This window comes from Bombina bombina, chromosome 7, assembly GCF_027579735.1.
Source record: "Bombina bombina isolate aBomBom1 chromosome 7, aBomBom1.pri, whole genome shotgun sequence".
Taxonomy (NCBI): Eukaryota; Metazoa; Chordata; class Amphibia; order Anura; family Bombinatoridae; genus Bombina; species Bombina bombina.
The window spans coordinates 578,711,865-578,734,206 of NC_069505.1; the positions used below are offsets into that span (position 1 = coordinate 578,711,865).

A 22,342-nucleotide genomic window follows, 5' to 3' on the forward strand; every position below is an offset into this window, starting at 1 on the left:
GGTGCTCTTACCTCACGTGGAAGTCTGTTAGCTTTGCGCAGTGGCAGTTTCGTAGCCCGTGATTTTCAACTGAGGCGCGATTATTGCTAATTGAAAACTTTTCCCAATACCCTGTCATGATGACTTGAAATATAGTCAGTATATCTCACCATGCATTAGTAGTCACCACAATCAAAATAAAATAGTCTTTTGTGGTGCTCTTATCTCACGTGGAAGTCTGATAGCTTTGCGCAGTGGCAGTATGGTAGCCCGTGAGGTTTAACCGAGTCGCGATTATTGCTAATTGAAAACTTTTCCCAATACCCCGTCATGATGAATTGAAATATAGTCAGTATTGACAATTTTTGACAGTCTCTCAGGAGGCTGATTTTGTTTGTCTAAAACTAGATTGTTTTTCATCAGCACTCATTTTTTCATTTGGAAACTAGTGAACTTTTGTGGCACCTGTATAATTAGCATATTTTTCTCCCACAAATCATTGCAGGATATCTCACCGTGCATTTTTAGTCACCACCATCAAAATATAGTAGTCGTTTGTGGTGCTCTTATCTCACGTGGAAGTCTGATAGCTTTGCGCAGTGGCAGTATGGTAGCCCGTGAGGTTTAACTGAGGCGCGATTATTGCTAATTGAAAACTTTTCCCAATACCCCGTCATGATGACTTGAAATATAGTCAGTATTGACAATTTTTGACAGTCTCTCAGGAGGCTGATTTTGTTTGTCTAAAACTAGATTGTTTTTCATCAGCACTCATTTTTTCATTTGGAAACTAGTGCACTTTTGTGGCACCTGTATAATTAGCATATTTTTCTCCCACAAACCATTGCAGGATATCTCACCATGCATTTTTAGTCACCACCATCAAAATAAAGTAGTCGTTTGTGGTGCTCTTACCTCACGTGGAAGTCCGTTAGCTTTGCGCAGTGGCAGTATCGTAGCCCGTGAGGTTCAACCGAGGCGCGATTATTGCTAATTGAAAACTTTTCCCAATACCCCGTCATGATGACTTGAAATATAGTCAGTATTGACAATTTTTGACAGTCTCTCAGGAGGCTGATTTTGTTTGTCTAAAACTAGATTGTTTTTCATCAGCACTCATTTTTTCATTTGTAAACTAGTGCACTTTTGTGACACCTGTATAATTAGCATATTTTTCTCCCACAAACCATTGCAGGATATCGCACCATGCATTTTTAGTCACCACCATCAAAATAAAGTAGTCGTTTGTGGTGCTCTTACCTCACGTGGAAGTCCGTTAGCTTTGCGCAGTGGCAGTATCGTAGCCCGTGAGGTTCAACCGAGGCGCGATTATTGCTAATTGAAAACTTTTCCCAATACCCCGTCATGATGACTTGAAATATAGTCAGTATTGACAATTTTTGACAGTCTCTCAGGAGGCTGATTTTGTTTGTCTAAAACTAGATTGTTTTTCATCAGCACTCATTTTTTCATTTGGAAACTAGTGCACTTTTGTGACACCTGTATAATTAGCATATTTTTCTCCCACAAACCATTGCAGGATATCTCACCATGCATTTTTAGTCACCACCATCAAAATAAAGTAGTCGTTTGTGGTGCTCTTACCTCACGTGGAAGTCCGTTAGCTTTGCGCAGTGGCAGTATCGTAGCCCGTGAGGTTCAACTGAGGCGCGATTATTGCTAATTGAAAACTTTTCCCAATACCCTGTCATGATGACTTGAAATATAGTCAGTATATCTCACCATGCATTAGTAGTCACCACAATCAAAATAAAATAGTCTTTTGTGGTGCTCTTATCTCACGTGGAAGTCTGATAGCTTTGCGCAGTGGCAGTATGGTAGCCCGTGAGGTTTAACCGAGGCGCGATTATTGCTAATTGAAAACTTTTCCCAATACCCCGTCATGATGACTTGAAATATAGTCAGTATTGACAATTTTTGACAGTCTCTCAGGAGGCTGATTTTGTTTGTCTAAAACTAGATTGTTTTTCATCAGCACTCTTTTTTTCATTTGTAAACTAGTGCACTTTTGTGACACCTGTATAATTAACATATTTTTCTCCCACAAACCATTCCGGGATATCTCACCATGCATTTTTAGTCACCACCATCAAAATAAAGTAGTCGTTTGTGGTGCTCTTACCTCACGTGGAAGTCCGTTAGCTTTGCGCAGTGGCAGTATCGTAGCCCGTGAGGTTCAACCGAGGCGCGATTATTGCTAATTGAAAACTTTTCCCAATACCCCGTCATGATGACTTGAAATATAGTCAGTATTGACAATTTTTGACAGTCTCTCAGGAGGCTGATTTTGTTTGTCTAAAACTAGATTGTTTTTCATCAGCACTCATTTTTTCATTTGGAAACTAGTGCACTTTTGTGGCACCTGTATAATTAGCATATTTTTCTCCCACAAATCATTGCAGGATATCTCACCATGCATTTTTAGTCACCACCATCAAAATAAAGTAGTCGTTTGTGGTGCTCTTACCTCACGTGGAAGTCTGATAGCTTTGCGCAGTGGCAGTATCGTAGCCCGTGAGGGTCAACCGAGGCGCGATTATTGCTAATTGAAAACTTTTCCCAATACCCCGTCATGATGAATTGAAATATAGTCAGTATTGACAATTTTTGACAGTCTCTCAGGAGGCTGATTTTGTTTGTCTAAAACTAGATTGTTTTTCATCAGCACTCTTTTTTTCATTTGTAAACTAGTGCACTTTTGTGACACCTGTATAATTAGCATATTTTTCTCCCACAAACCATTGCAGGATATCTCACCATGCATTAGTAGTCACCACCATCAAAATAAAGTAGTCGTTTGTGGTGCTCTTACCTCACGTGGAAGTCCTGTTAGCTTTGCGCAGTGGCAGTATCGTAGCCCGTGAGGTTCAACCGAGGCGCGATTATTGCTAATTGAAAACTTTTCCCAATACCCCGTCATGATGAATTGAAATATAGTCAGTATTGACAATTTTTGACAGTCTCTCAGGAGGCTGATTTTGTTTGTCTAAAACTAGATTGTTTTTCATCAGCACTCATTTTTTCATTTGGAAACTAGTGCACTTTTGTGGACACCTGTATAATTAGCATATTTTTCTCCCACAAACCATTGCAGGATATCTCACCATGCATTTTTAGTCACCACCATCAAAATAAAGTAGTCGTTTGTGGTGCTCTTACCTCACGTGGAAGTCCGTTAGCTTTGCGCAGTGGCAGTATCGTAGCCCGTGAGGTTTCAACCGAGGCGCGATTATTGCTAATTGAAAACTTTTCCCAATACCCCTGTCATGATGACTTGAAATATAGTCAGTATTGACAATTTTTGACAGTCTCTCAGGAGGCTGATTTTGTTTGTCTAAAACTAGATTGTTTTTCATCAGCACTCATTTTTTCATTTGGAAACTAGTGCACTTTCGTGGCACCTGTATAATTAGCATATTTTTCTCCCACAAATCATTGCAGGATATCTCACCATGCATTTTTAGTCACCACCATCAAAATAAAGTAGTCGTTTGTGGTGCTCTTACCTCACGTGGAAGTCCGTTAGCTTTGCGCAGTGGCAGTATCGTAGCCCGTGAGGTTCAACCGAGGCGCGATTATTGCTAATTGAAAACTTTTACCAATACCCTGTCATGATGACTTGAAATATAGTCAATATTGACAATTTTTGACAGTCTCTCAGGAGGCTGATTTTGTTTGTCTAAAACTAGATTGTTTTTCATCAGCACTCTTTTTTTCATTTGTAAACTAGTGCACTTTTGTGACACCTGTATAATTAGCATATTTTTCTCCCACAAACCATTGCAGGATATCTCACCATGCATTTTTAGTCACCACCATCAAAATAAAGTAGTCGTTTGTGGTGCTCTTACCTCACGTGGAAGTCCGTTAGCTTTGCGCAGTGGCAGTATCGTAGCCCGTGAGGTTCAACCGAGGCGCGATTATTGCTAATTGAAAACTTTTCCCAATACCCCGTCATAATGATTTGAAATATAGTCAGCATTGACAATTTTTGACAGTCTCTCAGGAGGCTGATTTTGTTTGTCTAAAACTAGATTGTTTTTCATCAGCACTCTTTTTTTCATTTGTAAACTAGTGCACTTTTGTGACACCTGTATAATTAACATATTTTTCTCCCACAAACCATTGCAGGGATATCTCACCATGCATTTTTAGTCACCACCATCAAAATAAAGTAGTCGTTTGTGGTGCTCTTACCTCACGTGGAAGTCCGTTAGCTTTGCGCAGTGGCAGTATCGTAGCCCGTGAGGTTCAACCGAGGCGCGATTATTGCTAATTGAAAACTTTTCCCAATACCCCGTCATGATGACTTGAAATATAGTCAGTATTGACAATTTTTGACAGTCTCTCAGGAGGCTGATTTTGTTTGTCTAAAACTAGATTGTTTTTCATCAGCACTCATTTTTTCATTTGGAAACTAGTGCACTTTTGTGGCACCTGTATAATTAGCATATTTTTCTCCCACAAATCCATTGCAGGATATCTCACCATGCATTTTTAGTCACCACCATCAAAATAAAGTAGTCGTTTGTGGTGCTCTTATCTCACGTGGAAGTCTGATAGCTTTGCGCAGTGGCAGTATCGTAGCCCGTGAGGTTCAACCGAGGCGCGATTATTGCTAATTGAAAACTTTTCCCAATACCCCGTCATGATGAATTGAAATATAGTCAGTATTGACAATTTTTGACAGTCTCTCAGGAGGCTGATTTTGTTTGTCTAAAACTAGATTGTTTTTCATCAGCACTCTTTTTTTCATTTGTAAACTAGTGCACTTTTGTGACACCTGTATAATTAGCATATTTTTCTCCCACAAACCATTGCAGGATATCTCACCATGCATTAGTAGTCACCACCATCAAAATAAAGTAGTCGTTTGTGGTGCTCTTACCTCACGTGGAAGTCCGTTAGCTTTGCGCAGTGGCAGTATCGTAGCCCGTGAGGTTTAACCGAGGCGCGATTATTGCTAATTGAAAACTTTTCCCAATACCCCGTCATAATGATTTGAAATTTAGTCAGCATTGACAATTTTTGACAGTCTCTCAGGAGGCTGATTTTGTTTGTCTAAAACTAGATTGTTTTTCATCAGCACTCTTTTTTTCATTTGTAAACTAGTGCACTTTTGTGACACCTGTATAATTAACATATTTTTCTCCCACAAACCATTCCGGGATATCTCACCATGCATTTTTAGTCACCACCATCAAAATAAAGTAGTCGTTTGTGGTGCTCTTACCTCACGTGGAAGTCCGTTAGCTTTGCGCAGTGGCAGTATCGTAGCCCGTGAGGTTCAACCGAGGCGCGATTATTGCTAATTGAAAACTTTTCCCAATACCCCGTCATGATGACTTGAAATATAGTCAGTATTGACAATTTTTGACAGTCTCTCAGGAGGCTGATTTTGTTTGTCTAAAACTAGATTGTTTTTCATCAGCACTCTTTTTTTCATTTGTAAACTAGTGCACTTTTGTGACACCTGTATAATTAGCATATTTTTCTCCCACAAACCATTGCAGGATATCTCACCATGCATTTTTAGTCACCACCATCAAAATAAAGTAGTCGTTTGTGGTGCTCTTACCTCACGTGGAAGTCCGTTAGCTTTGCGCAGTGGCAGTATCGTAGCCCGTGAGGTTTAACCGAGGCGCGATTATTGCTAATTGAAAACTTTTCCCAATACCCCGTCATGATGATTTGAAATATAGTCAGCATTGACAATTTTTGACAGTCTCTCAGGAGGCTGATTTTGTTTGTCTAAAACTAGATTGTTTTTCATCAGCACTCTTTTTTTCATTTGTAAACTAGTGCACTTTTGTGACACCTGTATAATTAGCATATTTTTCTCCCACAAACCATTGCAGGATATCTCACCATGCATTTTTAGTCACCACCATCAAAATAAAGTAGTCGTTTGTGGTGCTCTTACCTCACGTGGAAGTCCGTTAGCTTTGCGCAGTGGCAGTATCGTAGCCCGTGAGGGTCAACCGAGGCGCGATTATTGCTAATTGAAAACTTTTCCCAATACCCCGTCATGATGACTTGAAATATAGTCAGTATTGACAATTTTTGACAGTCTCTCAGGAGGCTGATTTTGTTTGTCTAAAACTAGATTGTTTTTCATCTGCACTCATTTTTTCATTTGGAAACTAGTGCACTTTTGTGGCACCTGTATAATTAGCATATTTTTCTCCCAGAAACCATTGCAGGATATCTCACCATGCATTTTTAGTCACCACCATCAAAATAAAGTAGTCGTTTGTGGTGCTCTTACCTCACGTGGAAGTCTGTTAGCTTTGCGCAGTGGCAGTTTCGTAGCCCATGATTTTCAACTGAGGCGCGATTATTGCTAATTGAAAACTTTTCCCAATACCCTGTCATGATGACTTGAAATATAGTCAGTATATCTCACCATGCATTAGTAGTCACCACAATCAAAATAAAATAGTATTTTGTGGTGCTCTTATCTCACGTGGAAGTCTGATAGCTTTGCGCAGTGGCAGTATGGTAGCCCGTGAGGTTTAACCGAGGCGTGATTATTGCTAATTGAAAACTTTTCCCAATACCCCGTCATGATGAATTGAAATATAGTCAGTATTGACAATTTTTGACAGTCTCTCAGGAGGCTGATTTTGTTTGTCTAAAACTAGATTGTTTTTCATCAGCACTCATTTTTTCATTTGGAAACTAGTGAACTTTTGTGGCACCTGTATAATTAGCATATTTTTCTCCCACAAATCATTGCAGGATATCTCACCATGCATTTTTAGTCACCACCATCAAAATAAAGTAGTCGTTTGTGGTGCTCTTATCTCATGTGGAAGTCTGATAGCTTTGCGCAGTGGCAGTATGGTAGCCCGTGAGGTTTAACCGAGGCGCGATTATTGCTAATTGAAAACTTTTCCCAATACCCCGTCATGATGACTTGAAATATAGTCAGTATTGACATTTTTTGACAGTCTCTCAGGAGGCTGATTTTGTTTGTCTAAAACTAGATTGTTTTTCATCAGCACTCATTTTTTCATTTGGAAACTAGTGCACTTTCGTGGCACCTGTATAATTAGCATATTTTTCTCCCACAAGTCATTGCAGGATATCTCACCATGCATTTTTAGTCACCACCATCAAAATAAAGTAGTCGTTTGTGGTGCTCTTACCTCACGTGGAAGTCCGTTAGCTTTGCGCAGTGGCAGTATCGTAGCCCGTGAGGTTCAACCGAGGCGCGATTATTGCTAATTGAAAACTTTTACCAATACCCCGTCATGATGACTTGAAATATAGTCAGTATTGACAATTTTTGACAGTCTCTCAGGAGGCTGATTTTGTTTGTCTAAAACTAGATTGTTTTTCATCAGCACTCTTTTTTTCATTTGTAAACTAGTGCACTTTTGTGACACCTGTATAATTAGCATATTTTTCTCCCACAAACCATTGCAGGATATCTCACCATGCATTAGTAGTCACCACCATCAAAATAAAGTAGTCGTTTGTGGTGCTCTTACCTCACGTGGAAGTCCGTTAGCTTTGCGCAGTGGCAGTATCGTAGCCCGTGAGGTTTAACCGAGGCGCGATTATTGCTAATTGAAAACTTTTCCCAATACCCCGTCATAATGATTTGAAATATAGTCAGCATTGACAATTTTTGACAGTCTCTCAGGAGGCTGATTTTGTTTGTCTAAAACTAGATTGTTTTTCATCAGCACTCTTTTTTTCATTTGTAAACTAGTGCACTTTTGTGACACCTGTATAATTAACATATTTTTCTCCCACAAACCATTCCGGGATATCTCACCATGCATTTTTAGTCACCACCATCAAAATAAAGTAGTCGTTTGTGGTGCTCTTACCTCACGTGGAAGTCCGTTAGCTTTGCGCAGTGGCAGTATCGTAGCCCGTGAGGTTCAACCGAGGCGCGATTATTGCTAATTGAAAACTTTTACCAATACCCCGTCATGATGACTTGAAATATAGTCAGTATTGACAATTTTTGACAGTCTCTCAGGAGGCTGATTTTGTTTGTCTAAAACTAGATTGTTTTTCATCAGCACTCATTTTTTCATTTGGAAACTAGTGCACTTTTGTGGCACCTGTATAATTAGCATATTTTTCTCCCACAAATCATTGCAGGATATCTCACCATGCATTTTTAGTCACCACCATCAAAATAAAGTAGTCGTTTGTGGTGCTCTTATCTCATGTGGAAGTCTGATAGCTTTGCGCAGTGGCAGTATGGTAGCCCGTGAGGTTTAACCGAGGCGTGATTATTGCTAATTGAAAACTTTTCCCAATACCCCGTCATGATGAATTGAAATATAGTCAGTATTGACAATTTTTGACAGTCTCTCAGGAGGCTGATTTTGTTTGTCTAAAACTAGATTGTTTTTCATCAGCACTAATTTTTTCATTTGGAAACTAGTGAACTTTTGTGGCACCTGTATAATTAGCATATTTTTCTCCCACAAATCATTGCAGGATATCTCACCATGCATTTTTAGTCACCACCATCAAAATAAAGTAGTCGTTTGTGGTGCTCTTATCTCACGTGGAAGTCTGATAGCTTTAAGCAGTGGCAGTATGGTAGCCCGTGAGGTTTAACCGACGCGCGATTATTGCTAATTGAAAACTTTTCCCAATACCCTGTCATGATGACTTGAAATATAGTCAGTATTGACATTTTTTGACAGTCTCTCAGGAGGCTGATTTTGTTTGTCTAAAACTAGATTGTTTTTCATCAGCACTCATTTTTTCATTTGGAAACTAGTGCACTTTCGTGGCACCTGTATAATTAGCATATTTTTCTCCCACAAATCATTGCAGGATATCTCACCATGCATTTTTAGTCACCACCATCAAAATAAAGTAGTCGTTTGTGGTGCTCTTACCTCACGTGGAAGTCCGTTAGCTTTGCGCAGTGCAAGTATCGTAGCCCGTGAGGTTCAACCGAGGCGCGATTATTGCTAATTGAAAACTTTTACCAATACCCCGTCATGATGACTTGAAATATAGTCAGTATTGACAATTTTTGACAGTCTCTCAGGAGGCTGATTTTGTTTGTCTAAAACTAGATTGTTTTTCATCAGCACTCTTTTTTTCATTTGTAAACTAGTGCACTTTTGTGACACCTGTATAATTAGCATATTTTTCTCCCAGAAACCATTGCAGGATATCTCACCATGCATTTTTAGTCACCACCATCAAAATAAAGTAGTCGTTTGTGGTGCTCTTACCTCACGTGGAAGTCCGTTAGCTTTGCGCAGTGGCAGTATCGTAGCCCGTGAGGTTCTGAGGCGCGATTATTGCTAATTGAAAACTTTTCCCAATACCCCGTCATAATGATTTGAAATATAGTCAGCATTGACAATTTTTGACAGTCTCTCAGGAGGCTGATTTTGTTTGTCTAAAACTAGATTGTTTTTCATCAGCACTCTATTTTTCATTTGTAAACTAGTGTACTTTTGTGACACCTGTATAATTAACATATTTTTCTACCACAAACCATTGCAGGATATCTCACCATGCATTTTTAGTCACCACCATCAAAATAAAGTAGTCGTTTGTGGTGCTCTTACCTCACGTGGAAGTCCGTTAGCTTTGCGCAGTGGCAGTATCGTAGCCCGTGAGGTTCAACCGAGGCGCGATTATTGCTAATTGAAAACTTTTCCCAATACCCCGTCATGATGACTTGAAATATAGTCAGTATTGACAATTTTTGACAGTCTCTCAGGAGGCTGATTTTGTTTGTCTAAAACTAGATTGTTTTTCATCAGCACTCATTTTTTCATTTGGAAACTAGTGCACTTTTGTGACACCTGTATAATTAGCATATTTTTCTCCCACAAATCATTGCAGGATATCTCACCATGCATTTTTAGTCACCACCATCAAAATAAAGTAGTCGTTTGTGGTGCTCTTACCTCACGTGGAAGTCCGTTAGCTTTGCGCAGTGGCAGTATCGTAGCCCGTGATTTTCAACTGAGGCGCGATTATTGCTAATTGAAAACTTTTCCCAATACCCTGTCATGATGACTTGAAATATAGTCAGTATATCTCACCATGCATTAGTAGTCACCACAATCAAAATAAAATAGTCTTTTGTGGTGCTCTTATCTCACGTGGAAGTCTGATAGCTTTGCGCAGTGGCAGTATGGTAGCCCTTGAGGTTTAACCGAGGCGCGATTATTGCTAATTGAAAACTTTTCCCAATACCCCGTCATGATGACTTGAAATATAGTCAGTATTGACAATTTTTGACAGTCTCTCAGGAGGCTGATTTTGTTTGTCTAAAACTAGATTGTTTTTCATCAGCACTCTTTTTTTCATTTGTAAACTAGTGCACTTTTGTGACACCTGTATAATTAACATATTTTTCTCCCACAAACCATTCCGGGATATCTCACCATGCATTTTTAGTCACCACCATCAAAATAAAGTAGTCGTTTGTGGTGCTCTTACCTCACGTGGAAGTCCGTTAGCTTTGCGCAGTGGCAGTATCGTAGCCCGTGAGGTTCAACCGAGGCGCGATTATTGCTAATTGAAAACTTTTCCCAATACCCCGTCATGATGACTTGAAATATAGTCAGTATTGACAATTTTTGACAGTCTCTCAGGAGGCTGATTTTGTTTGTCTAAAACTAGATTGTTTTTCATCAGCACTCATTTTTTCATTTGGAAACTAGTGCACTTTTGTGGCACCTGTATAATTAGCATATTTTTCTCCCACAAATCATTGCAGGATATCTCACTATGCATTTGTAGTCACCACCATCAAAATAAAGTAGTCGTTTGTGGTGCTCTTATCTCATGTGGAAGTCTGATAGCTTTGCGCAGTGGCAGTATGGTAGCCCGTGAGGTTTAACCGAGGTGCGATTATTGCTAATTGAAAACTTTTCCCAATACCCCGTCATGATGAATTGAAATATAGTCAGTATTGACAATTTTTGACAGTCTCTCAGGAGGCTGATTTTGTTTGTCTAAAACTAGATTGTTTTTCATCAGCACTCTTTTTTTCATTTGTAAACTAGTGCACTTTTGTGACACCTGTATAATTAGCATATTTTTCTCCCACAAACCATTGCAGGATATCTCACCATGCATTAGTAGTCACCACCATCAAAATAAAGTAGTCGTTTGTGGTGCTCTTATCTCATGTGGAAGTCTGATAGCTTTGCGCAGTGGCAGTATGGTAGCCCGTGAGGTTTAACCGAGGCGTGATTATTGCTAATTGAAAACTTTTCCCAATACCCCGTCATGATGAATTGAAATATAGTCAGTATTGACAATTTTTGACAGTCTCTCAGGAGGCTGATTTTGTTTGTCTAAAACTAGATTGTTTTTCATCAGCACTAATTTTTTCATTTGGAAACTAGTGAACTTTTGTGGCACCTGTATAATTAGCATATTTTTCTCCCACAAATCATTGCAGGATATCTCACCATGCATTTTTAGTCACCACCATCAAAATAAAGTAGTCGTTTGTGGTGCTCTTATCTCACGTGGAAGTCTGATAGCTTTAAGCAGTGGCAGTATGGTAGCCCGTGAGGTTTAACCGACGCGCGATTATTGCTAATTGAAAACTTTTCCCAATACCCTGTCATGATGACTTGAAATATAGTCAGTATTGACATTTTTTGACAGTCTCTCAGGAGGCTGATTTTGTTTGTCTAAAACTAGATTGTTTTTCATCAGCACTCATTTTTTCATTTGGAAACTAGTGCACTTTCGTGGCACCTGTATAATTAGCATATTTTTCTCCCACAAATCATTGCAGGATATCTCACCATGCATTTTTAGTCACCACCATCAAAATAAAGTAGTCGTTTGTGGTGCTCTTACCTCACGTGGAAGTCCGTTAGCTTTGCGCAGTGGCAAGTATCGTAGCCCGTGAGGTTCAACCGAGGCGCGATTATTGCTAATTGAAAACTTTTACCAATACCCCGTCATGATGACTTGAAATATAGTCAGTATTGACAATTTTTGACAGTCTCTCAGGAGGCTGATTTTGTTTGTCTAAAACTAGATTGTTTTTCATCAGCACTCTTTTTTTCATTTGTAAACTAGTGCACTTTTGTGACACCTGTATAATTAGCATATTTTTCTCCCAGAAACCATTGCAGGATATCTCACCATGCATTTTTAGTCACCACCATCAAAATAAAGTAGTCGTTTGTGGTGCTCTTACCTCACGTGGAAGTCCGTTAGCTTTGCGCAGTGGCAGTATTGTAGCCCGTGAGGTTCTGAGGCGCGATTATTGCTAATTGAAAACTTTTCCCAATACCCCGTCATAATGATTTGAAATATAGTCAGCATTGACAATTTTTGACAGTCTCTCAGGAGGCTGATTTTGTTTGTCTAAAACTAGATTGTTTTTCATCAGCACTCTTTTTTTCATTTGTAAACTAGTGCACTTTTGTGACACCTGTATAATTAACATATTTTTCTCCCACAAACCATTCCGGGATATCTCACCATGCATTTTTAGTCACCACCATCAAAATAAAGTAGTCGTTTGTGGTGCTCTTACCTCACGTGGAAGTCCGTTAGCTTTGCGCAGTGGCAGTATCGTAGCCCGTGAGGTTCAACCGAGGCGCGATTATTGCTAATTGAAAACTTTTCCCAATACCCCGTCATGATGACTTGAAATATAGTCAGTATTGACAATTTTTGACAGTCTCTCAGGAGGCTGATTTTGTTTGTCTAAAACTAGATTGTTTTTCATCAGCACTCATTTTTTCATTTGGAAACTAGTGCACTTTTGTGGCACCTGTATAATTAGCATATTTTTCTCCCACAAACCATTGCAGGATATCTCACCTATGCATTTTTAGTCACCACCATCAAAATAAAGTAGTCGTTTGTGGTGCTCTTATCTCATGTGGAAGTCTGATAGCTTTGCGCAGTGGCAGTATGGTAGCCCGTGAGGTTTAACCGAGGCGCGATTATTGCTAATTGAAAACTTTTCCCAATACCCCTGTCATGATGACTTGAAATATAGTCAGTATTGACATTTTTTGACAGTCTCTCAGGAGGCTGATTTTGTTTGTCTAAAACTAGATTGTTTTTCATCAGCACTCATTTTTTCATTTGGAAACTAGTGCACTTTCGTGGCACCTGTATAATTAGCATATTTTTCTCCCACAAATCATTGCAGGATATCTCACCATGCATTTTTAGTCACCACCATCAAAATAAAGTAGTCGTTTGTGGTGCTCTTACCTCACGTGGAAGTCCGTTAGCTTTGCGCAGTGGCAGTATCGTAGCCCGTGAGGTTCAACCGAGGCGCGATTATTGCTAATTGAAAACTTTTACCAATACCCCGTCATGATGACTTGAAATATAGTCAGTATTGACAATTTTTGACAGTCTCTCAGGAGGCTGATTTTGTTTGTCTAAAACTAGATTGTTTTTCATCAGCACTCTTTTTTTCATTTGTAAACTAGTGCACTTTTGTGACACCTGTATAATTAGCATATTTTTCTCCCACAAACCATTGCAGGATATCTCACCATGCATTTTTAGTCACCACCATCAAAATAAAGTAGTCGTTTGTGGTGCTCTTACCTCACGTGGAAGTCCGTTAGCTTTGCGCAGTGGCAGTATCGTAGCCCGTGAGGTTCACCGAGGCGCGATTATTGCTAATTGAAAACTTTTCCCAATACCCCGTCATAATGATTTGAAATATAGTCAGCATTGACAATTTTTGACAGTCTCGCAGGAGGCTGATTTTGTTTGTCTAAAACTAGATTGTTTTTCATCAGCACTCTTTTTTTCATTTGTAAACTAGTGCACTTTTGTGACACCTGTATAATTAACATATTTTTCTCCCACAAAACATTCCGGGATATCTCACCATGCATTTTTAGTCACCACCATCAAAATAAAGTAGTCGTTTGTGGTGCTCTTACCTCACGTGGAAGTCCGTTAGCTTTGCGCAGTGGCAGTATCGTAGCCCGTGAGGTTCAACCGAGGCGCGATTATTGCTAATTGAAAACTTTTCCCAATACCCCGTCATGATGACTTGAAATATAGTCAGTATTGACAATTTTTGACAGTCTCTCAGGAGGCTGATTTTGTTTGTCTAAAACTAGATTGTTTTTCATCAGCACTCATTTTTTCATTTGGAAACTAGTGCACTTTTGTGGCACCTGTATAATTAGCATATTTTTCTCCCACAAACCATTGCAGGATATCTCACCATGCATTTTTAGTCACCACCATCAAAATAAAGTAGTCGTTTGTGGTGCTCTTACCTCACGTGGAAGTCCTGATAGCTTTGCGCAGTGGCAGTATCGGTAGCCCGTGAGGTTCAACCGAGGCGCGATTATTGCTAATTGAAAACTTTTCCCAATACCCCGTCATGATGAATTGAAATATAGTCAGTATTGACAATTTTTGACAGTCTCTCAGGAGGCTGATTTTGTTTGTCTAAAACTAGATTGTTTTTCATCAGCACTCTTTTTTTCATTTGTAAACTAGTGCACTTTTGTGACACCTGTATAATTAGCATATTTTTCTCCCACAAACCATTGCAGGATATCTCACCATGCATTAGTAGTCACCACCATCAAAATAAAGTAGTCGTTTGTGGTGCTCTTACCTCACGTGGAAGTCCGTTAGCTTTGCGCAGTGGCAGTATCGTAGCCCGTGAGGTTTAACCGAGGCGCGATTATTGCTAATTGAAAACTTTTCCCAATACCCTGTCATAATGATTTGAAATATAGTCAGCATTGACAATTTTTGACAGTCTCTCAGGAGGCTGATTTTGTTTGTCTAAAACTAGATTGTTTTTCATCAGCACTCTATTTTTCATTTGTAAACTAGTGTACTTTTGTGACACCTGTATAATTAACATATTTTTCTACCACAAACCATTCCGGGATATCTCACCATGCATTTTTAGTCACCACCATCAAAATAAAGTAGTCGTTTGTGGTGCTCTTACCTCACGTGGAAGTCCGTTAGCTTTGCGCAGTGGCAGTATCGTAGCCCGTGAGGTTCAACCGAGGCGCGATTATTGCTAATTGAAAACTTTTCCCAATACCCCGTCATGATGACTTGAAATATAGTCAGTATTGACAATTTTTGACAGTCTCTCAGGAGGCTAATTTTGTTTGTCTAAAACTAGATTGTTTTTCATCAGCACTCATTTTTTCATTTGGAAACTAGTGCACTTTTGTGGCACCTGTATAATTAGCATATTTTTCTCCCAGAAACCATTGCAGGATATCTCACCATGCATTTTTAGTCACCACCATCAAAATAAAGTAGTCGTTTGTGGTGCTCTTACCTCACGTGGAAGTCTGTTAGCTTTGCGCAGTGGCAGTTTTGTAGCCCGTGATTTTCAACTGAGGCGCGATTATTGCTAATTGAAAACTTTTCCCAATACCCTGTCATGATGACTTGAAATATAGTCAGTATATCTCACCATGCATTAGTAGTCACCACAATCAAAAAAAAATTGTCTTTTGTGGTGCTCATATCACGTGGAAGTCTGATAGCTTTGCGCAGTGGCAGTATGGTAGCCCGTGAGGTTTAACCGAGGCGCGATTATTGCTAATTGAAAACTTTTCCCAATACCCCGAAATGATGACTTGAAATATAGTCAGTATTGACAATTTTTGACAGTCTCTCAGGAGGCTGATTTTGTTTGTCTAAAACTAGATTGTTTTTCATCATCACTCTTTTTTTCATTTGTAAACTAGTGCACTTTTGTGACACATGTATAATTAGCATATTTTTCTCCCACAAACCATTGCAGGATATCTCACCATGCATTAGTAGTCACCACCATCAAAATAAAGTAGTCGTTTGTGGTGCTCTTACCTCACGTGGAAGTCCGTTAGCTTTGCGCAGTGGCAGTATCGTAGCCCGTGAGGTTTAACCGAGGCGCGATTATTGCTAATTGAAAACTTTTCCCAATACCCCGTCATAATGATTTGAAATTTAGTCAGCATTGACAATTTTTGACAGTCTCTCAGGAGGCTGATTTTGTTTGTCTAAAACTAGATTGTTTTTCATCAGCACTCTTTTTTTCATTTGTAAACTAGTGCACTTTTGTGACACCTGTATAATTAACATATTTTTCTCCCACAAACCATTCCGGGATATCTCACCATGCATTTTTAGTCACCACCATCAAAATAAAGTAGTCGTTTGTGGTGCTCTTACCTCACGTGGAAGTCCGTTAGCTTTGCGCAGTGGCAGTATCGTAGCCCGTGAGGTTCAACCGAGGCGCGATTATTGCTAATTGAAAACTTTTCCCAATACCCCGTCATGATGACTTGAAATATAGTCAGTATTGACAATTTTTGACAGTCTCTCAGGAGGCTGATTTTGTTTGTCTAAAACTAGATTGTTTTTCATCAGCACTCATTTTTTCATTTGGAAACTAGTGCACTTTTGTGGCACCTGTATAATTAGCATTTTTTTCTCCCACAAATCATTGCAGGATATCTCACCATGCATTTTTAGTCACCACCATCAAAATAAAGTAGTCGTTTGTGGTGCTCTTATCTCATGTGGAAGTCTGATAGCTTTGCGCAGTGGCAGTATGGTAGCCCGTGAGGTTTAACCGAGGCGCGATTATTGCTAATTGAAAACGTTTCCCAATACCCCGTCATGATGAATTGAAATATAGTCAGTATTGACAATTTTTGACAGTCTCTCAGGAGGCTGATTTTGTTTGTCTAAAACTAGATTGTTTTTCATCAGCACTCATTTTTTCATTTGGAAACTAGTGAACTTTTGTGGCACCTGTATAATTAGCATATTTTTCTCCCACAAATCATTGCAGGATATCTCACCATGCATTTTTAGTCACCACCATCAAAATAAAGTAGTCGTTTGTGGTGCTCTTATCTCACGTGGAAGTCTGATAGCTTTGCGCAGTGGCAGTATGGTAGCCCGTGAGGTTTAACCGAGGCGCGATTATTGCTAATTGAAAACTTTTCCCAATACCCTTTCATGATGACTTGAAATATAGTCAGTATTGACATTTTTTGACAGTCTCTCAGGAGGCTGATTTTGTTTGTCTAAAACTAGATTGTTTTTCATCAGCACTCATTTTTTCATTTGGAAACTAGTGCACTTTCGTGGCACCTGTATAATTAGCATATTTTTCTCCCACAAATCATTGAAGGATATCTCACCATGCATTTTTAGTCACCACCATCAAAATAAAGTAGTCGTTTGTGGTGCTCTTACCTCACGTGGAAGTCCGTTAGCTTTGCGCAGTGGCAGTATCGTAGCCCGTGAGGTTCAACCGAGGCGCGATTATTGCTAATTGAAAACTTTTACCAATACCCCGTCATGATGACTTGAAATATAGTCAGTATATCTCACCATGCATTAGTAGTCACCACAATCAAAATAAAATAGTCTTTTGTGGTGCTCTTATCTCACGTGGAAGTCCGATAGCTTTGCGCAGTGGCAGTATTGTAGCCCGTGAGGTTTAACCGAGGCGCGATTATTGCTAATTGAAAACTTTTCCCAATACCCCGTCATGATGATTTGGAATATAGTCAGCATTGACAATTTTTGACAGTCTCTCAGGAGGCTGATTTTGTTTGTCTAAAACTAGATGATTTTTCATTATTGCTAATTGAAAACTTTTCTCAATACCCCGTCGTAATGACTTGAAATATAGTTAGTATTGACAATTTTTGACAGTCTCTCAGGAGGCTGATTTTGTTTGTCTAAAACTAGATTGTTTATCATCAGCACTCTTTTTTTCATTTGGAAACTAGTGCACTTTTTTGACACCTGTATAATTAGCATATTTTTCTCCCACAAACCATTGCAGGATATCTCACCATGCATTTTTAGTCACCACCATCAAAATAAAATAGTCGTTTGTGGTGCTCTTACCTCACGTGGAAGTCCGTTAGCTTTGCGCAGTGGCAGTATCGTAGCCCGTGAGGTTCAACCGAGGCGCGATTATTGCTAATTGAAAACTTTTCCCAATACCCCGTCATGATGACTTGAAATATAGTCAGTATTGACAATTTTTGACAGTCTCTCAGGAGGCTGATTTTGTTTGTCTAAAACTAGATTGTTTTTCATCAGCACTCATTTTTTCTTTTGGAAACTAGTGCACTTTTGTGACACCTGTATAATTAGCATAATTTTCTCCCACAAACCATTCCGGGATATCTCACCATGCATTTTTAGTCACCACCATCAAAATAAAGTAGTTGTTTGTGGTGCTCTTACCTCACGTGGAAGTCCGTTAGCTTTGCGCAGTGGCAGTATCGTAACCCGTGAGGTTCAACCGAGGCGCGATTTTTGCTAATTGAAAACTTTTCCCAATACCCCGTCATGATGACTTGAAATATAGTCAGTATTGACAATTTTTGACAGTCTCTCAGGAGGCTGATTTTGTTTGTCTAAAACTAGATTGTTTTTCATCAGCACTCTTTTTTTCATTTGGAAACTAGTGCACTTTTGTGACACCTGTATGATTAGCATATTTTTCTCCCACAAACCATTCCGGGATATCTCACCATGCATTTTTAGTTACCACAATCAAAATAAAGTTGTCGTTTGTGGTGCTCTTACCTCACGTGGAAGTCCGTTAGCTTTGCGCAGTGGCAGTATCGTAGCCCGTGAGGTTCAACTGAGGCGCGATTATTGCTAATTGAAAACTTTTCCCAATACCCCGTCATGATGACTTGCAATATAGTCAGTATTGACAATTTTTGACAGTCTCTCAGGAGGCTGATTTTGTTTGTCTAAAACTAGATTGTTTTTCATCAGCACTCTTTTTTTTATTTGGAAACTAGTGCACTTTTGTGACACCTGTATAATTAGCATATTTTTCTCCCACAAACCATTGCAGGATATCTCACCATGCATTAGTAGTCACCACAATCAAAATAAAATAGTCTTTTGTGGTGCTCTTATCTCACGTGGAAGTCTGATAGCTTTGCGCAGTGGCAGTATCGTAGCCCGTGAGGTTTAACCCGAGGCGCGATTATTGCTAATTGAAAACTTTTCCCAATACCCCGTCATGATGACTTGAAATATAGTCAGCATTGACAATTTTTGACAGTCTCTCAGGAGGCTGATTTTGTTTGTCTAAAACTAGATGTTTTTTCATCAGCACTGGCAGTATCGTAGCCCGTGAGGTTCAACCGAGGAGCGATTATTGCTAATTGAAAACTTTTCCCAATACCCCGTCATGATGACTTGAAATATAGTCAGCATTGACAATTTTTGACAGTCTCTCAGGAGGCTGATTTTGTTTGTCTAAAACTAGATGTTTTTTCATCAGCACTGGCAGTATCGTAGCCCGTGAGGTTCAACCGAGGAGCGATTATTGCTAATTGAAAACTTTTCCCAATACCCCGTCATGATGACTTGAAATATAGTCAGCATTGACAATTTTTGACAGTCTCTCAGGAGACTGATTTTGTTTGTCTAAAACTAAATTGTTTTTCATCAGCACTCTTTTTTTCATTTGGAAACTAGTGCACTTTTGTGACACCTGTATAATTAGCATATTTTTCTCCCACAAACCATTCCGGGATATCTCACCATGCATTTTTAGTCACCACCATCAAAATAAAGTAGTCGTTTGTGGTGCTCTTTCCTCACGTGGAAGTCCGTTAGCTTTGCGCAGTGGCAGTATTGTAGCCCGTGAGGTTCAACCGAGGCGTGATTATTGCTAATTGAAAACTTTTCCCAATACCCCGTCATGATAACTTGAAATATAGTCAGTATTGACAATTTTTGAAAGTCTCTCAGGAGGCTGATTTTGTTTGTCTAAAACTAGATTGTTTTTCATCAGCACTCTTTTTTTCATTTGGAAACTAGTGCACTTTTGTGACATCTGTATAATTAGCATAATTTTCTCCCACAAACCATTCCGGGATATCTCACCATGCATTTTTAGTCACCACCATCAAAATAAAGTAGTCGTTTGTGGTGCTCTTACCTCACGTGGAAGTCCGTTAGCTTTGCGCAGTGGCAGTATCGTAGTCCGTGAGGTTCAACCAAGGCACGATTATTGCTAATTGAAAACTTTTCCCAATACCCTGTCATGATGGCTTGAAATATAGTCAGTATTGACAATTTTTGACAGTCTCTCAGGAGGCTGATTTTGTTTGTCTAAAACTAGATTGTTTTTCATCAGCACTCTTTTTTTCATTTGGAAACTAGTGCACTTTTGTGACACCTGTATAATTAGCATATTTTTCTCCCACAAACCATTCCGGGATATCTCACCATGCATGTTTAGTTACCACAATCAAAAAAAAGTTGTTGTTTGTGGTGCTCTTACCTCACGTGGAAGTCCGTTAGCTTTGCGCAGTGGCAGTATCGTAGCCCGTGAGGTTCAACCGAGGCGCGATTATTGCTAATTGAAAACTTTTACCAATACCCTGTCATGATGACTTGAAATATAGTCAGCATTGACAATTTTTGACAGTCTCTCAGGAGGCTGATTTTGTTTGTTTAAAACTAGATTGTTTTTCATCAGCACTCTTTTTTTCATTTGGAAACTAGTGCACTTTTGTGACACCTGTATAATTAGCATATTTTTCTCCCACAAACCATTGCAGGATATCTCACGATTCATTAGTAGTCACCACAATCAAAATAAAATAGTTGTTTGTGGTGCTGTTATCTCCCGTGGAAGACTGATAGCTTTGCGCAATTAACATATTTTTCTCCCACAAACCATTGCAGGATATCTCACCATGCATTAGTAGTCACCACAACGAAAATAAAATAGTTGTTTTTGGTGCTCTTATCTCACGTGGAAGGCTGTTACTTACGTGGGACAGTGTTAGTTTTCCAAAGTGGTAGTCCTATTTGTAAACTTATCCCAATTTCCTATTATAATGAGTGATGATAATTAAAACTTTAACCCAAGCTGCTCTAGTGGATGCTCAAGACAATCTTAAACTTTCTCAACATTCCGGTTAAACATTAAATGCTCATAGATTAATTACTTTTTTAAATATTAGCATATTTGTAAGCAGCATTTTTCTCTGCATGTGCATGTGAAGCATAGCTATTGTCAGTGCACCAGCATTTTACATACTGCAGCTGCTCATTGCACCAGTGGGGATGATATCATGTCAGCAATTAACAAATTGAGTCGTTACCAGATGGTGCAAGCACCTTAGGCCCTCTCAGTAAGTGTGTAAAATGCTAGTGCACTGTGCATGCTTAAATACATTTTTGAAATGGCTACAACTTTTATTAGAAGCATTTTTGCTAATACATGTATATTAGAAAAATGCTTCTATTCAAAACTGAAATGCATTAACCCTTTCATGACCGGGTTAAAAAGTTGTTCCGATGTAGACAAATTGAAATCACGCGATCGTGCAAAAGATTGCAAGATTTCAATTATGGGATCAGGTCTGGAGGGTGTCCCTAAGACGCTAGGAACGCCCTCCAGACCGCGATCAAATCCTGCAAGCCTAGTAGGCTTCCGGACAGCCGTTTGCGATGACGTTGTATTCCGTTATAACGGCTTTAAAGCCTAGTGCCGTTGTGACGGAATACAACGGCATAACGGCATTAAAAGGTTAAGATAGAGCACAAAATAAATAATGAAAGTATATTGCAAAGCTGTTTTACTATATGTAATTAAAGGGACATTATACAATAATTTTTTCTTTGCATAAATGTTTTGTAGATGATTTATTTATATAGCCCATAAAGTTTTTTTTTTTTGTTTTTTTTAAATGTATAGTTTTGCTTATTTTTAATAACATTGCTCTGATTTTCAGACTCCTAACCAAGCCCCAAAGTTTTATGAGAATACTGATGTATACCAACTCCAGCTTGCTTCTGTTTGTGTAAAGGGTCTTTTCATATGCAAAAGAAGGGGGAGGGGGGAGTGTCTTATTTCCCACTTGCAGTGGGCTTTCCAGCTACCTTTTCAACAGAGCTAAACCGAGAGCTTCTAAGTAAGTTTTTAAACGGTTTTATACTGGATTTTTATATCAGTATCTGTGCATATTATTCTTTATAGTAGTGTCTATTACATGCAGTTATATGAAAATGAGTGTATACTGTGCCTTTAAACATTTTTTTTTTATTATCTCGAGGTCACGTGTTTAATGTACATTTAAGTCGCAAGGGTAAAAAACACATACAGTAAAATGATTGTATCCTATCCACTGACAGGCATACAAAGATTTTAAGGATAACAATACAATTTTCCTTAATTTGTTTCACTCAAACCCTGACACAGAAATTTGTATAAAAACCTATGAATTCAACATTTTATAACCAGGACTACAATTCCCAGACTCCCCTGCGGGTTACGTCATTAAGTTGGGACCTTAGTGGCCGTACAGCAGTTGTGTACCTGCGTGATTTCCGAGCTACGATATAG

At 39.1% G+C, this 22,342-nt stretch overlaps 57 non-coding genes and 7 pseudogenes across 57 annotated transcripts; all 64 read left to right on the forward strand.

Annotated features, from left to right (window-relative positions):
- The first annotated feature begins 29 nt into the window (after positions 1–29).
- Positions 30–193, forward strand: LOC128637085 (uncharacterized; annotated as a pseudogene).
- A 29-nt stretch (positions 194–222) lies between these two features.
- Positions 223–363, forward strand: LOC128637062 (U4 spliceosomal RNA). The gene has a single exon (XR_008398949.1). It is a non-coding gene; the product is annotated as a U4 spliceosomal RNA (small nuclear RNA).
- Positions 364–567: 204 nt separating this feature from the next.
- Positions 568–708, forward strand: LOC128637020 (U4 spliceosomal RNA). Its single transcript, XR_008398909.1, has one exon. It is a non-coding gene; the product is annotated as a U4 spliceosomal RNA (small nuclear RNA).
- Positions 709–912: 204 nt separating this feature from the next.
- Positions 913–1,053, forward strand: LOC128636897 (U4 spliceosomal RNA). The gene has a single exon (XR_008398802.1). It is a non-coding gene; the product is annotated as a U4 spliceosomal RNA (small nuclear RNA).
- A 204-nt stretch (positions 1,054–1,257) lies between these two features.
- On the forward strand, positions 1,258–1,398 carry LOC128636899 (U4 spliceosomal RNA). The gene has a single exon (XR_008398803.1). It is a non-coding gene; the product is annotated as a U4 spliceosomal RNA (small nuclear RNA).
- A 204-nt stretch (positions 1,399–1,602) lies between these two features.
- Positions 1,603–1,766, forward strand: LOC128637075 (uncharacterized; annotated as a pseudogene).
- A 29-nt stretch (positions 1,767–1,795) lies between these two features.
- LOC128636997 (U4 spliceosomal RNA) lies at positions 1,796–1,936 on the forward strand. Its single transcript, XR_008398887.1, has one exon. It is a non-coding gene; the product is annotated as a U4 spliceosomal RNA (small nuclear RNA).
- Positions 1,937–2,140: 204 nt separating this feature from the next.
- On the forward strand, positions 2,141–2,281 carry LOC128636900 (U4 spliceosomal RNA). The gene has a single exon (XR_008398804.1). It is a non-coding gene; the product is annotated as a U4 spliceosomal RNA (small nuclear RNA).
- A 204-nt stretch (positions 2,282–2,485) lies between these two features.
- On the forward strand, positions 2,486–2,626 carry LOC128637025 (U4 spliceosomal RNA). The gene has a single exon (XR_008398914.1). It is a non-coding gene; the product is annotated as a U4 spliceosomal RNA (small nuclear RNA).
- Positions 2,627–2,831: 205 nt separating this feature from the next.
- On the forward strand, positions 2,832–2,972 carry LOC128637005 (U4 spliceosomal RNA). Its single transcript, XR_008398894.1, has one exon. It is a non-coding gene; the product is annotated as a U4 spliceosomal RNA (small nuclear RNA).
- A 205-nt stretch (positions 2,973–3,177) lies between these two features.
- On the forward strand, positions 3,178–3,320 carry LOC128636948 (U4 spliceosomal RNA). The gene has a single exon (XR_008398844.1). It is a non-coding gene; the product is annotated as a U4 spliceosomal RNA (small nuclear RNA).
- Positions 3,321–3,524: 204 nt separating this feature from the next.
- Positions 3,525–3,665, forward strand: LOC128636993 (U4 spliceosomal RNA). Its single transcript, XR_008398883.1, has one exon. It is a non-coding gene; the product is annotated as a U4 spliceosomal RNA (small nuclear RNA).
- Positions 3,666–3,869: 204 nt separating this feature from the next.
- On the forward strand, positions 3,870–4,010 carry LOC128636991 (U4 spliceosomal RNA). Its single transcript, XR_008398881.1, has one exon. It is a non-coding gene; the product is annotated as a U4 spliceosomal RNA (small nuclear RNA).
- Positions 4,011–4,215: 205 nt separating this feature from the next.
- Positions 4,216–4,356, forward strand: LOC128636901 (U4 spliceosomal RNA). Its single transcript, XR_008398805.1, has one exon. It is a non-coding gene; the product is annotated as a U4 spliceosomal RNA (small nuclear RNA).
- A 205-nt stretch (positions 4,357–4,561) lies between these two features.
- LOC128637006 (U4 spliceosomal RNA) lies at positions 4,562–4,702 on the forward strand. Its single transcript, XR_008398895.1, has one exon. It is a non-coding gene; the product is annotated as a U4 spliceosomal RNA (small nuclear RNA).
- A 204-nt stretch (positions 4,703–4,906) lies between these two features.
- LOC128636988 (U4 spliceosomal RNA) lies at positions 4,907–5,047 on the forward strand. The gene has a single exon (XR_008398879.1). It is a non-coding gene; the product is annotated as a U4 spliceosomal RNA (small nuclear RNA).
- Positions 5,048–5,251: 204 nt separating this feature from the next.
- LOC128636902 (U4 spliceosomal RNA) lies at positions 5,252–5,392 on the forward strand. Its single transcript, XR_008398806.1, has one exon. It is a non-coding gene; the product is annotated as a U4 spliceosomal RNA (small nuclear RNA).
- A 204-nt stretch (positions 5,393–5,596) lies between these two features.
- On the forward strand, positions 5,597–5,737 carry LOC128636850 (U4 spliceosomal RNA). Its single transcript, XR_008398761.1, has one exon. It is a non-coding gene; the product is annotated as a U4 spliceosomal RNA (small nuclear RNA).
- A 204-nt stretch (positions 5,738–5,941) lies between these two features.
- Positions 5,942–6,082, forward strand: LOC128636983 (U4 spliceosomal RNA). The gene has a single exon (XR_008398874.1). It is a non-coding gene; the product is annotated as a U4 spliceosomal RNA (small nuclear RNA).
- Positions 6,083–6,286: 204 nt separating this feature from the next.
- LOC128637089 (uncharacterized) lies at positions 6,287–6,450 on the forward strand (annotated as a pseudogene).
- A 29-nt stretch (positions 6,451–6,479) lies between these two features.
- On the forward strand, positions 6,480–6,620 carry LOC128637045 (U4 spliceosomal RNA). The gene has a single exon (XR_008398933.1). It is a non-coding gene; the product is annotated as a U4 spliceosomal RNA (small nuclear RNA).
- Positions 6,621–6,824: 204 nt separating this feature from the next.
- LOC128637029 (U4 spliceosomal RNA) lies at positions 6,825–6,965 on the forward strand. The gene has a single exon (XR_008398918.1). It is a non-coding gene; the product is annotated as a U4 spliceosomal RNA (small nuclear RNA).
- Positions 6,966–7,169: 204 nt separating this feature from the next.
- Positions 7,170–7,310, forward strand: LOC128636924 (U4 spliceosomal RNA). Its single transcript, XR_008398824.1, has one exon. It is a non-coding gene; the product is annotated as a U4 spliceosomal RNA (small nuclear RNA).
- A 204-nt stretch (positions 7,311–7,514) lies between these two features.
- On the forward strand, positions 7,515–7,655 carry LOC128636979 (U4 spliceosomal RNA). Its single transcript, XR_008398870.1, has one exon. It is a non-coding gene; the product is annotated as a U4 spliceosomal RNA (small nuclear RNA).
- A 204-nt stretch (positions 7,656–7,859) lies between these two features.
- On the forward strand, positions 7,860–8,000 carry LOC128636925 (U4 spliceosomal RNA). The gene has a single exon (XR_008398825.1). It is a non-coding gene; the product is annotated as a U4 spliceosomal RNA (small nuclear RNA).
- Positions 8,001–8,204: 204 nt separating this feature from the next.
- LOC128637046 (U4 spliceosomal RNA) lies at positions 8,205–8,345 on the forward strand. The gene has a single exon (XR_008398934.1). It is a non-coding gene; the product is annotated as a U4 spliceosomal RNA (small nuclear RNA).
- Positions 8,346–8,549: 204 nt separating this feature from the next.
- LOC128637072 (U4 spliceosomal RNA) lies at positions 8,550–8,690 on the forward strand. The gene has a single exon (XR_008398959.1). It is a non-coding gene; the product is annotated as a U4 spliceosomal RNA (small nuclear RNA).
- Positions 8,691–8,894: 204 nt separating this feature from the next.
- On the forward strand, positions 8,895–9,035 carry LOC128637011 (U4 spliceosomal RNA). The gene has a single exon (XR_008398900.1). It is a non-coding gene; the product is annotated as a U4 spliceosomal RNA (small nuclear RNA).
- A 204-nt stretch (positions 9,036–9,239) lies between these two features.
- LOC128637058 (U4 spliceosomal RNA) lies at positions 9,240–9,377 on the forward strand. Its single transcript, XR_008398946.1, has one exon. It is a non-coding gene; the product is annotated as a U4 spliceosomal RNA (small nuclear RNA).
- A 204-nt stretch (positions 9,378–9,581) lies between these two features.
- Positions 9,582–9,722, forward strand: LOC128636903 (U4 spliceosomal RNA). Its single transcript, XR_008398807.1, has one exon. It is a non-coding gene; the product is annotated as a U4 spliceosomal RNA (small nuclear RNA).
- Positions 9,723–9,926: 204 nt separating this feature from the next.
- Positions 9,927–10,090, forward strand: LOC128637076 (uncharacterized; annotated as a pseudogene).
- A 29-nt stretch (positions 10,091–10,119) lies between these two features.
- LOC128637017 (U4 spliceosomal RNA) lies at positions 10,120–10,260 on the forward strand. Its single transcript, XR_008398906.1, has one exon. It is a non-coding gene; the product is annotated as a U4 spliceosomal RNA (small nuclear RNA).
- Positions 10,261–10,464: 204 nt separating this feature from the next.
- Positions 10,465–10,605, forward strand: LOC128636905 (U4 spliceosomal RNA). Its single transcript, XR_008398808.1, has one exon. It is a non-coding gene; the product is annotated as a U4 spliceosomal RNA (small nuclear RNA).
- Positions 10,606–10,809: 204 nt separating this feature from the next.
- Positions 10,810–10,950, forward strand: LOC128637048 (U4 spliceosomal RNA). Its single transcript, XR_008398936.1, has one exon. It is a non-coding gene; the product is annotated as a U4 spliceosomal RNA (small nuclear RNA).
- Positions 10,951–11,154: 204 nt separating this feature from the next.
- On the forward strand, positions 11,155–11,295 carry LOC128637047 (U4 spliceosomal RNA). The gene has a single exon (XR_008398935.1). It is a non-coding gene; the product is annotated as a U4 spliceosomal RNA (small nuclear RNA).
- A 204-nt stretch (positions 11,296–11,499) lies between these two features.
- Positions 11,500–11,640, forward strand: LOC128637071 (U4 spliceosomal RNA). The gene has a single exon (XR_008398958.1). It is a non-coding gene; the product is annotated as a U4 spliceosomal RNA (small nuclear RNA).
- Positions 11,641–11,844: 204 nt separating this feature from the next.
- LOC128637009 (U4 spliceosomal RNA) lies at positions 11,845–11,986 on the forward strand. The gene has a single exon (XR_008398898.1). It is a non-coding gene; the product is annotated as a U4 spliceosomal RNA (small nuclear RNA).
- Positions 11,987–12,190: 204 nt separating this feature from the next.
- LOC128637063 (U4 spliceosomal RNA) lies at positions 12,191–12,328 on the forward strand. Its single transcript, XR_008398950.1, has one exon. It is a non-coding gene; the product is annotated as a U4 spliceosomal RNA (small nuclear RNA).
- Positions 12,329–12,532: 204 nt separating this feature from the next.
- On the forward strand, positions 12,533–12,673 carry LOC128636906 (U4 spliceosomal RNA). Its single transcript, XR_008398809.1, has one exon. It is a non-coding gene; the product is annotated as a U4 spliceosomal RNA (small nuclear RNA).
- A 205-nt stretch (positions 12,674–12,878) lies between these two features.
- Positions 12,879–13,020, forward strand: LOC128637051 (U4 spliceosomal RNA). Its single transcript, XR_008398939.1, has one exon. It is a non-coding gene; the product is annotated as a U4 spliceosomal RNA (small nuclear RNA).
- A 204-nt stretch (positions 13,021–13,224) lies between these two features.
- On the forward strand, positions 13,225–13,365 carry LOC128636926 (U4 spliceosomal RNA). The gene has a single exon (XR_008398826.1). It is a non-coding gene; the product is annotated as a U4 spliceosomal RNA (small nuclear RNA).
- A 204-nt stretch (positions 13,366–13,569) lies between these two features.
- On the forward strand, positions 13,570–13,709 carry LOC128637030 (U4 spliceosomal RNA). Its single transcript, XR_008398919.1, has one exon. It is a non-coding gene; the product is annotated as a U4 spliceosomal RNA (small nuclear RNA).
- A 204-nt stretch (positions 13,710–13,913) lies between these two features.
- On the forward strand, positions 13,914–14,054 carry LOC128636908 (U4 spliceosomal RNA). Its single transcript, XR_008398810.1, has one exon. It is a non-coding gene; the product is annotated as a U4 spliceosomal RNA (small nuclear RNA).
- Positions 14,055–14,259: 205 nt separating this feature from the next.
- LOC128637053 (U4 spliceosomal RNA) lies at positions 14,260–14,401 on the forward strand. Its single transcript, XR_008398941.1, has one exon. It is a non-coding gene; the product is annotated as a U4 spliceosomal RNA (small nuclear RNA).
- Positions 14,402–14,605: 204 nt separating this feature from the next.
- On the forward strand, positions 14,606–14,746 carry LOC128637008 (U4 spliceosomal RNA). Its single transcript, XR_008398897.1, has one exon. It is a non-coding gene; the product is annotated as a U4 spliceosomal RNA (small nuclear RNA).
- A 204-nt stretch (positions 14,747–14,950) lies between these two features.
- Positions 14,951–15,091, forward strand: LOC128636909 (U4 spliceosomal RNA). Its single transcript, XR_008398811.1, has one exon. It is a non-coding gene; the product is annotated as a U4 spliceosomal RNA (small nuclear RNA).
- A 204-nt stretch (positions 15,092–15,295) lies between these two features.
- LOC128637090 (uncharacterized) lies at positions 15,296–15,457 on the forward strand (annotated as a pseudogene).
- A 29-nt stretch (positions 15,458–15,486) lies between these two features.
- On the forward strand, positions 15,487–15,627 carry LOC128637056 (U4 spliceosomal RNA). Its single transcript, XR_008398944.1, has one exon. It is a non-coding gene; the product is annotated as a U4 spliceosomal RNA (small nuclear RNA).
- A 204-nt stretch (positions 15,628–15,831) lies between these two features.
- Positions 15,832–15,972, forward strand: LOC128636987 (U4 spliceosomal RNA). Its single transcript, XR_008398878.1, has one exon. It is a non-coding gene; the product is annotated as a U4 spliceosomal RNA (small nuclear RNA).
- A 204-nt stretch (positions 15,973–16,176) lies between these two features.
- On the forward strand, positions 16,177–16,317 carry LOC128636910 (U4 spliceosomal RNA). The gene has a single exon (XR_008398812.1). It is a non-coding gene; the product is annotated as a U4 spliceosomal RNA (small nuclear RNA).
- Positions 16,318–16,521: 204 nt separating this feature from the next.
- LOC128637052 (U4 spliceosomal RNA) lies at positions 16,522–16,662 on the forward strand. The gene has a single exon (XR_008398940.1). It is a non-coding gene; the product is annotated as a U4 spliceosomal RNA (small nuclear RNA).
- A 204-nt stretch (positions 16,663–16,866) lies between these two features.
- LOC128637060 (U4 spliceosomal RNA) lies at positions 16,867–17,007 on the forward strand. The gene has a single exon (XR_008398947.1). It is a non-coding gene; the product is annotated as a U4 spliceosomal RNA (small nuclear RNA).
- A 204-nt stretch (positions 17,008–17,211) lies between these two features.
- On the forward strand, positions 17,212–17,375 carry LOC128637074 (uncharacterized; annotated as a pseudogene).
- A 29-nt stretch (positions 17,376–17,404) lies between these two features.
- Positions 17,405–17,545, forward strand: LOC128636956 (U4 spliceosomal RNA). Its single transcript, XR_008398851.1, has one exon. It is a non-coding gene; the product is annotated as a U4 spliceosomal RNA (small nuclear RNA).
- Positions 17,546–17,581: 36 nt separating this feature from the next.
- LOC128637095 (uncharacterized) lies at positions 17,582–17,670 on the forward strand (annotated as a pseudogene).
- A 204-nt stretch (positions 17,671–17,874) lies between these two features.
- On the forward strand, positions 17,875–18,015 carry LOC128636911 (U4 spliceosomal RNA). Its single transcript, XR_008398813.1, has one exon. It is a non-coding gene; the product is annotated as a U4 spliceosomal RNA (small nuclear RNA).
- A 204-nt stretch (positions 18,016–18,219) lies between these two features.
- LOC128636998 (U4 spliceosomal RNA) lies at positions 18,220–18,360 on the forward strand. The gene has a single exon (XR_008398888.1). It is a non-coding gene; the product is annotated as a U4 spliceosomal RNA (small nuclear RNA).
- Positions 18,361–18,564: 204 nt separating this feature from the next.
- On the forward strand, positions 18,565–18,705 carry LOC128636989 (U4 spliceosomal RNA). Its single transcript, XR_008398880.1, has one exon. It is a non-coding gene; the product is annotated as a U4 spliceosomal RNA (small nuclear RNA).
- A 204-nt stretch (positions 18,706–18,909) lies between these two features.
- Positions 18,910–19,051, forward strand: LOC128636843 (U4 spliceosomal RNA). Its single transcript, XR_008398755.1, has one exon. It is a non-coding gene; the product is annotated as a U4 spliceosomal RNA (small nuclear RNA).
- A 30-nt stretch (positions 19,052–19,081) lies between these two features.
- Positions 19,082–19,222, forward strand: LOC128637055 (U4 spliceosomal RNA). The gene has a single exon (XR_008398943.1). It is a non-coding gene; the product is annotated as a U4 spliceosomal RNA (small nuclear RNA).
- A 30-nt stretch (positions 19,223–19,252) lies between these two features.
- LOC128637050 (U4 spliceosomal RNA) lies at positions 19,253–19,393 on the forward strand. The gene has a single exon (XR_008398938.1). It is a non-coding gene; the product is annotated as a U4 spliceosomal RNA (small nuclear RNA).
- Positions 19,394–19,597: 204 nt separating this feature from the next.
- Positions 19,598–19,738, forward strand: LOC128637019 (U4 spliceosomal RNA). Its single transcript, XR_008398908.1, has one exon. It is a non-coding gene; the product is annotated as a U4 spliceosomal RNA (small nuclear RNA).
- A 204-nt stretch (positions 19,739–19,942) lies between these two features.
- On the forward strand, positions 19,943–20,083 carry LOC128637041 (U4 spliceosomal RNA). The gene has a single exon (XR_008398930.1). It is a non-coding gene; the product is annotated as a U4 spliceosomal RNA (small nuclear RNA).
- A 204-nt stretch (positions 20,084–20,287) lies between these two features.
- Positions 20,288–20,428, forward strand: LOC128636946 (U4 spliceosomal RNA). The gene has a single exon (XR_008398843.1). It is a non-coding gene; the product is annotated as a U4 spliceosomal RNA (small nuclear RNA).
- The last annotated feature ends 1,914 nt before the right edge of the window (positions 20,429–22,342 follow it).